Source organism: Pongo pygmaeus, chromosome 3 (genome assembly GCF_028885625.2).
Source record: "Pongo pygmaeus isolate AG05252 chromosome 3, NHGRI_mPonPyg2-v2.0_pri, whole genome shotgun sequence".
NCBI lineage: Eukaryota > Metazoa > Chordata > Mammalia > Primates > Hominidae > Pongo > Pongo pygmaeus.
The window spans coordinates 142,346,514-142,353,864 of record NC_072376.2 but is presented as its reverse complement, the minus strand read 5'-3'; positions in this window follow the sequence as shown (position 1 = coordinate 142,353,864).

Here is a 7,351-nt window from a genome sequence, read left to right as displayed (position 1 = left end):
AAATCCTGACTTTGATATTAAAAATTATCGAGGCAGATAATGCTGCTCATCTAAATTGAAGGATTATCACTATTAAACTGCACATGTATGTTTCCGTAGGAGATCTATAATCCCCAATTTGGGGAACAATAATTTTCATTTTTATTTGCCTGTCAAACATCGATGATTCAGATTAACTTGACAGCCTTATGAGACACAATAATTCTGCCCAGTTGAATGCAGCAGGGCAGGGATTATCTACCAAGAGGCCATGATAAAATTAGAAATATCACTGAAATATTCAGCTATCCCATTAATGATATTATTTTGTTCCTAGATTAAAGCATTCTTCTTTGTGTATTAAAAAATAATAATCTTCAGTAACCAAATTAACTTTAAGATCACTCTGCCTCTCTTTAGTTTTCATTTTTCCAGAAATAGAAACTAGTCTTTTGGTGTACAGTAAGATGCAGTTGCTAAAAAATAAAGGTCACATTGAAATTTGGACTGACAAGTTATAGCCTAATTATGGACCTGTGTCAAAACGCAAAGAAACAAAATAACCCTCACTGAGGTATAAAGATTTTACATATCTTCTGTGATTCTGTTTATAATTGGCATCAACAGACTTCTCCAGGTACCACTAATTCTCTTCCCCATCAAAAATTTTACTCACTTTAGGACAAATAATTTTTTTTTTTTTTTTGAGACAGAGTCTTGTTCTATCATGCAGGCTGAAGTAGTACAGTGGCACAATAATAGCTCACGGCAGCCTCGACCTCCCAGGCTTGAGTAATCCTCCCACCTTAGCCTTCCTAGTAGCTGAAACTACAGGTGCTTGCCACCACACCCAGCTAATTTTGTTTTTAGTTTTTGTAGAGACAGAGTCTCACTATGTTGCCTGAGCTTGTTTTGACCCCTGGCCTCAAGCGAGCCTCCTGTCTGAGCCTCCCAAAGTGCTAGGATTACAGCTGTGAGCCACCACGTCCAGCCCAAGAATGAAATATCTAAAAGAAGAATGAAGTTGTTTGTTTCTTAAGCATTTGTGAAAGATATACAACTGTTTAAGAAAAGATTGGCATTGTTGACTGCTTTGCCCTGAATTTCAGGAGAAGCATCTGGGAAACTTGATGAGTAGTGGGTGAAAGGCCAGGAAAGAGCAGGCAAGGCTTATATAACTCTGGACAGATGATCACATGTTGGAAGGGATGGGAGATGACAGGGTCCTATGGTGGCTATATCTTGAAAATTGAGCAGCAGCCAGAAAGTATGGTCACAAAAGGTGAACATGTTTTGATAGTTTAACAGGGGAAGGCAGGACTCTTGTCACCGTACTAAGAGTTCCTCCCAAAGGGCCATCCATCACAGCTCCTGGGAAAACACAGCAGGTGGAAGTACAAGCTATTAGAGGGTTCATCGTTTTTCTTTTCTTTCCTTCTCTTCTAGACACAAAGGCAGGGCAAAGAATTTAGGCTTATTTAGTAAAAGAGAAAATTTACTAGATAGCATATTGAAGTGCCTTACCCCAGGTAAGAGGGCTGTTTCTGGAAACTTAGGGTAATCTGTTTTGTTTGGTTTTGTTTTTTAAGAAAGGGCACATTTTAAAATGACTTATGGCAGTTATTGTTCCATTATTTTGAGAGGTTTAGCTCCCACTTATAAGTGAGAACGTGTGACATATGGTTTTCTGTTTTTGCATTAATTCACTTAGGACAATGGCCTCCAGATGCATCCACCTTGCTGCAAATAACCAGATTTTGTTCTTTTTTATGGCTGCATAGTATTCCACGGTGAATATGTACCACAACTTCTTTATTCTACCATTGATGGACACTTGGGTTGATTCCATGTCTTTCCTATTGTGAATAACACACTGATAAACATACAAGTACATGTGTCTTTTTGATAGAATAATTTGTTTACTTCTGGGTATATCCCCAGTAATGGGACAGCTGGGTCAAATGGCACTCTGTTTTAAGTTCTTTGAGAAATCTCCAAACTGCTTTCCACAGTGGCTGGATTAATTCACATTCCTACCAGTGTATAAGTGTTTTGTTTTCTCCACAGCCTCACCAGCATCTGTTGTTTTTTGACTTTTTAATCATAACCATTCTGACTGGTGTGAGATTGTGTCCTATTGTGGTTTTGATTTGTATCTTTCTGATGATTAATAACGCTAAGCATTTTTTCATGTTTGTATGGCCACTTGTATGTCTTTTTTTGAGAATTGTCTGATCACATCCTTTGCCCATTTTTATATGGTTTTTGTTGTGTTGTTGTTGTTCCTTACAAGCTTTTAAATATTCATTTAAAAAGAAAACAGTAAGTTTACATAGGTAAATACTATGGAAGGGTTACCAATTATTATTTTCCACTTTGATGTAGGCACTATGAAGGAAAATATTTCCATCTTTTTTCTTCCCTTCAAGATTCCCAGCAATAGAAAAGTGCCAGGCAAATAGTTGGCAATAAATATATGATGAATGAATATAGACAGGAAAGAGAGAGGGAAGAAAGGAAAGAAGGAAGGAATATTTATTTTCATAAGAATTACAACTGACATGTAATAACATTACATGAAATTTATTAATGTTAATGTCTCGACTTATTCCGGTGTATTTGAATATCATTTGTCTGATTAAATTGATTGTTTCAAATTAAATAAGAAAGCATAGATTCTGTAGCCTTTGGATGAATATTTCTTTGATTCATTCTCCTTCACATACTGGGGTAAATTTTGATCAACTGTTGACTTATCTTTAAATTTTTTATATTTTCACCAACTCTAGGTCTATATTTTCCTTTTACTTATATGGAGATTTATTAATTTTAGAGGAGAACTCAGCTCTACATGGACACTTAGGAGGATAAAACGTAACATGGTGGTGACCTCTAGTCAGCACAGCTTGAGAGGTGTAAAATATTTTGTATTTCCCTTCAGCATATGTAAATGTTTTGAAAATGTCATAAAATGCACACTTTTGCTCAAAAGGCTATTTTCATTATTGATGAACGGTATAGTAGAATGTTATAAGGCTAAGTGAGCCTGCTTTTATAGCATTTTCAAATGAGATTAGTCATCACATCACAATGACCCTTAAGAAGCCAACTGTGGACTTCCAGTTTCAAGATGATAAAGATATATCGTACCCTTCTCTCAAAAATTACTTCTAAGAGAACAAGAGGAACAAAACACAGAAAGAGAAACTCCCTCTTTGGCAAAAACAGAAAATATCTTAACCCTGAATCACAGTATCTGAGGATAAAAAATCGAAGGAAATACTACTAAAAAGAAGAAAAATCATACCTAAAGTGTCGGAGGAAAGGTATAAATGAGAAGAAACCCTGTATGTCACCACAGAACTCTAGAAACTCAGGATTGGAGGCCTAATGAACCCAAGGCAGCATTCAAGCATTCATGTTGGAACCTGAAAAGAAGCAGATTTTCTTTTTTGTTTTTTTCGAAGTCTGTATGAAGAGCAGTTAGACCACCAAATTCTCACTCCCAGCCTATTTCGTTAGGCAGCTACCCTGCCTGTCAGCTTCTGAAAAAAAGAGACTTACATTCTGGATCTAAACAGGCTTCAGACTGAAAGATTGCAAGTAAAGTAGGAAAGTGAAATATGTACTAAAATCTAAGAGATTAAGTGAAATTGCGCATCTAGGACAACGAAACTACCAGTTATACTTAAGGTGAAGTATTAATATAAATGATTTGGAATTATTTGTATGAAGGATTTGTCTATTCTCTCACATTAATTTATGTTACGTTTCCAATCACTTATTTATGTCACCATGGACAAATGGATATATATATTTTACATTTTGGGTTATAATCCAATACTATTTTTGTTTATTTGATTGATCAGATTGTTCCAGCTTTGGCCATTGGTTGCTCTTTCAGTGTGTCCCTGTGTTCTTTTGACACACCCTCATTATCGAGTTGTTGTTTTAGCACTTCCTTCCTTTCTGTTACTGCAACATGCTCCCAGCTTATCTCAGATATCTCTGTCTCAAGCCTTAGAGTCAGCTATTTCTCAAAGGAGCCTTATTGTCATATGTATTATGTGCTTTGTATTAGAAACCAAATTCTGTATGCTAGGTGTGCTATCTTTCTCTTTTTGATTTCCAGTTTAATTCCATTGTGGTCTGAGAACATACTTTGGATGATTTTTATTATTTAAAATTTGTCAAGTTATGCTTTATGGTCCATAATGTGGTCTATATCCCGTGAATATTCCATAATATGATAAGCTTGAAAAGAATGTGTATTGTATTCTTGTTGTATGGCATATTATATAAAACATTGACATAATTCGGATCATGAGGTCAGGAGTTTGAGACAAGTCTGGCCAACATAGTGAAACCTTTTCTCTACTAAAAATGCAAACAATTAGCCAGGATTGGTGGCGGGTGCCTGTAATCCCAGCTACTCAGGAGGCTGAGGCAGGAGAATCGCTTGAACCCGGGAGGCGGTGGTTATAGCGAGCCGAGATCGCACCATTGCATTCCAACCGGGCAGCAGTGCAAGACCCCGTCTCAAAAAAATAAATAAAATAAAATAAAAAATAAAAATTGACATAATTGTATGGCAAATTTCTTGATAATGTTTGTTGTTCAGGTCAACTGTATTCTTAATGTTTTTCTGCCTGTTTGACTTACCACTTACTGACAAAAGGCATTGAAGTTTTATTATTATTATTATTATTATTATTATTATTATACTTTAGGCTCTCTGGTACATGTGCGCAACGTGCAGGTAAGTTACATATGTATACATGTGCCATGCTGGTGCGCTGCACCCACCAACTCGTCATCTAGCATTAGGTATATCTCCCAATGCTATCCCTCCCCCCTCCCCCCACCCCACAACAGTCCCCAGAGTGTGATGTTCCCCTTCCTGTGTCCATGTGTTCTCATTGTTCAATTCCCACCTATGAGTGAGAATATGCGGTGTTTGGTTTTTTGTTCTTGCGATAGTTTACTGAGAATGATGATTTCCACTTTCATCCATGTCCCTACAAAGGACATGAACTCATCATTTTTTATGGCTGCATAGTATTCCATGGTGTATATGTGCCACATTTTCTTAATCCAGTCTATCATTGTTGGACATTTGGCTGGGTTCCAAGTCTTTGCTATTGTGAATAATGCTGCAATAAACATACGTGTGCATGTGTCTTTATAGCAGCATGATTTATAGTCCTTTGGGTATATACCCAGTAATGGGATGGCTGGGTCAAATGGAATTTCTAGTTCTAGATCCCTGAGGAATCGCCACACTGACTTCCACAAGGGTTGAACTAGTTTACAGTCCCACCAACAGTGTCAAAGTGTTCCTATTTCTCCACATCCTCTCCAGCACCTGTTTCCTGACTTTTTAATGATTGCCATTCTAACTGGTGTGAGATGGTATCTCATTGTGGTTTTGATTTGCATTTCTCTGATGGCCAGTGATGGTGAGCATTTTTTCATGTGTTTTTTTGGCTGCATAAATGTCTTCTTTTGAGAAATGTCTGTTCATGTCCTTCGCCCACTTTTTGATGGGGTTGATTTTTTCTTGTAAATTTGTTGGAGTTCATTGTAGATTCTGGATATTAGCCCTTTGTCAGATGAGTAGGTTGCGAAAATTTTCTCCCATTTTGTAGGTTGCCTGTTCACTCTGATGGTAGTTTCCTTTGCTGTGCAGAAGCTCTTTAGTTTAATTAGATCCCATTTGTCAATTTTGGCTTTTGTTGCCATTGCTTTTGGTGTTTTAGTCATGAAGTCCTTGCCCATGCCTGTGTCCTGAATGGTAATGCCTAGGTTTTCTTCTAGGGTTTTTATGGTTTTAGGTCTAACATTTAAGTCTTTAATCCATCTTGAATTGATTTTTGTATAAGGTGTAAGGAAGGGATCCAGTTTCAGCTTTCTACATATGGCTAGCCAGTTTTCCCAGCACCATTTAGTAAATAGGGAATCCTTTCCCCATTTCTTGTTTTTCTCAGGTTTGTCAAAGATCAGATAGTTGTAGATATGTGGCATTATTTCTGACGGCTCTGTTCTGTTCCATTGATCTATATCTCTGTTTTGGTACCAGTACCATGCTGTTTTGGTTACTGTAACCTTGTAGTATAGTTTGAAGTCAGGTAGTGTGATGCCTCCAGCTTTGTTCTTTTGGCTTAGGATTGACTTGGCGATGCGGGCTCTTTTTTGGTTCCATATGAACTTTAAAGTAGTTTTTTCCAATTCTGTGAAGAAAGTCATTGGTAGCTTGATGGGGATGGCATTGAATCTGTAAATTACCTTGGGAAGGATGGCCATTTTCACGATATTGATTCTTCCTACCCATGAGCATGGAATGTTCTTCCATTTGTTTGTATCCTCTTTTATTTCCTTGAGCGGTGGTTTGTAGTTCTCCTTGAAGAGGTCCTTCACATCCCTTGTAAGTTGGATTCCTAGGTATTTTATTCTCTTTGAAGCAATTGTGAATGAGAGTTCACTCATGATTTGGCTCTCTGTTTGTCTGTTATTGATGTATAAGAATGCTTGTGATTTTTGTACATTGATTTTGTATCCTCAGACTTTGCTGAAGTTCCCTATCAGCTTAAGGAGATTTTGGGCTGAGACAATGGGGTTTTCTAGATATACAATCATGTCATCTGCAAACAGGGACAATTTGACTTCCTCTTTTCCTAATTGAATACCCTTGATTTCCTTCTCTTGCCTAATTGCCCTGGCCAGAACTTCCAACACTATGTTGAATAGAAGTGGTGAGAGAGGGCATCCCTGTCTTGTGCCAGTTTTCAAAGGGAATGCTTCCAGTTTTTGCCCTTTCAGTATGATATTGGCTGTGGGTTTGTCATAAATAGCTCTTATTATTTTGAGATATGTCCCATCAATACCTAATTTCTTGAGAGTTTTTAGCATGAAGGGTTGTTGAATTTTGTCAAAGGCCTTTTCTGCATCTATTGAGGTAATCATGTGGTTTTTGTCTTTGGTTCTGTTTATATGCTGGATTACATTTATTGATTTGCGTATATTGAACCAGCCTTGCATCCCAGGGATGAAGCCCACTTGATCATGGTGGATAAGCTTTTTGATGTGCTGCTGGATTCTGTTTGCCAGTATTTTATTGAGGATTTTTGCATCAATGTTCATCAAGGATATTGGTCTAAAATTCTCTTTTTTTGTTGTGTCTCTGCCAGGCTTTGGTATCAGGATGATGCTGGCCTCATAAAATGAGTTAGGGAGGATTCCCTCTTTTTCTATTGATTGGAATAGTTTCAGAAGGAATGGTACCAGCTCCTCCTTGTACCTCTGGTAGAATTCGGCTGTGAACCCATCTGGTCCTGGACTTTTTTTGGTTGGTAAGCTATTGATTATTGCCACA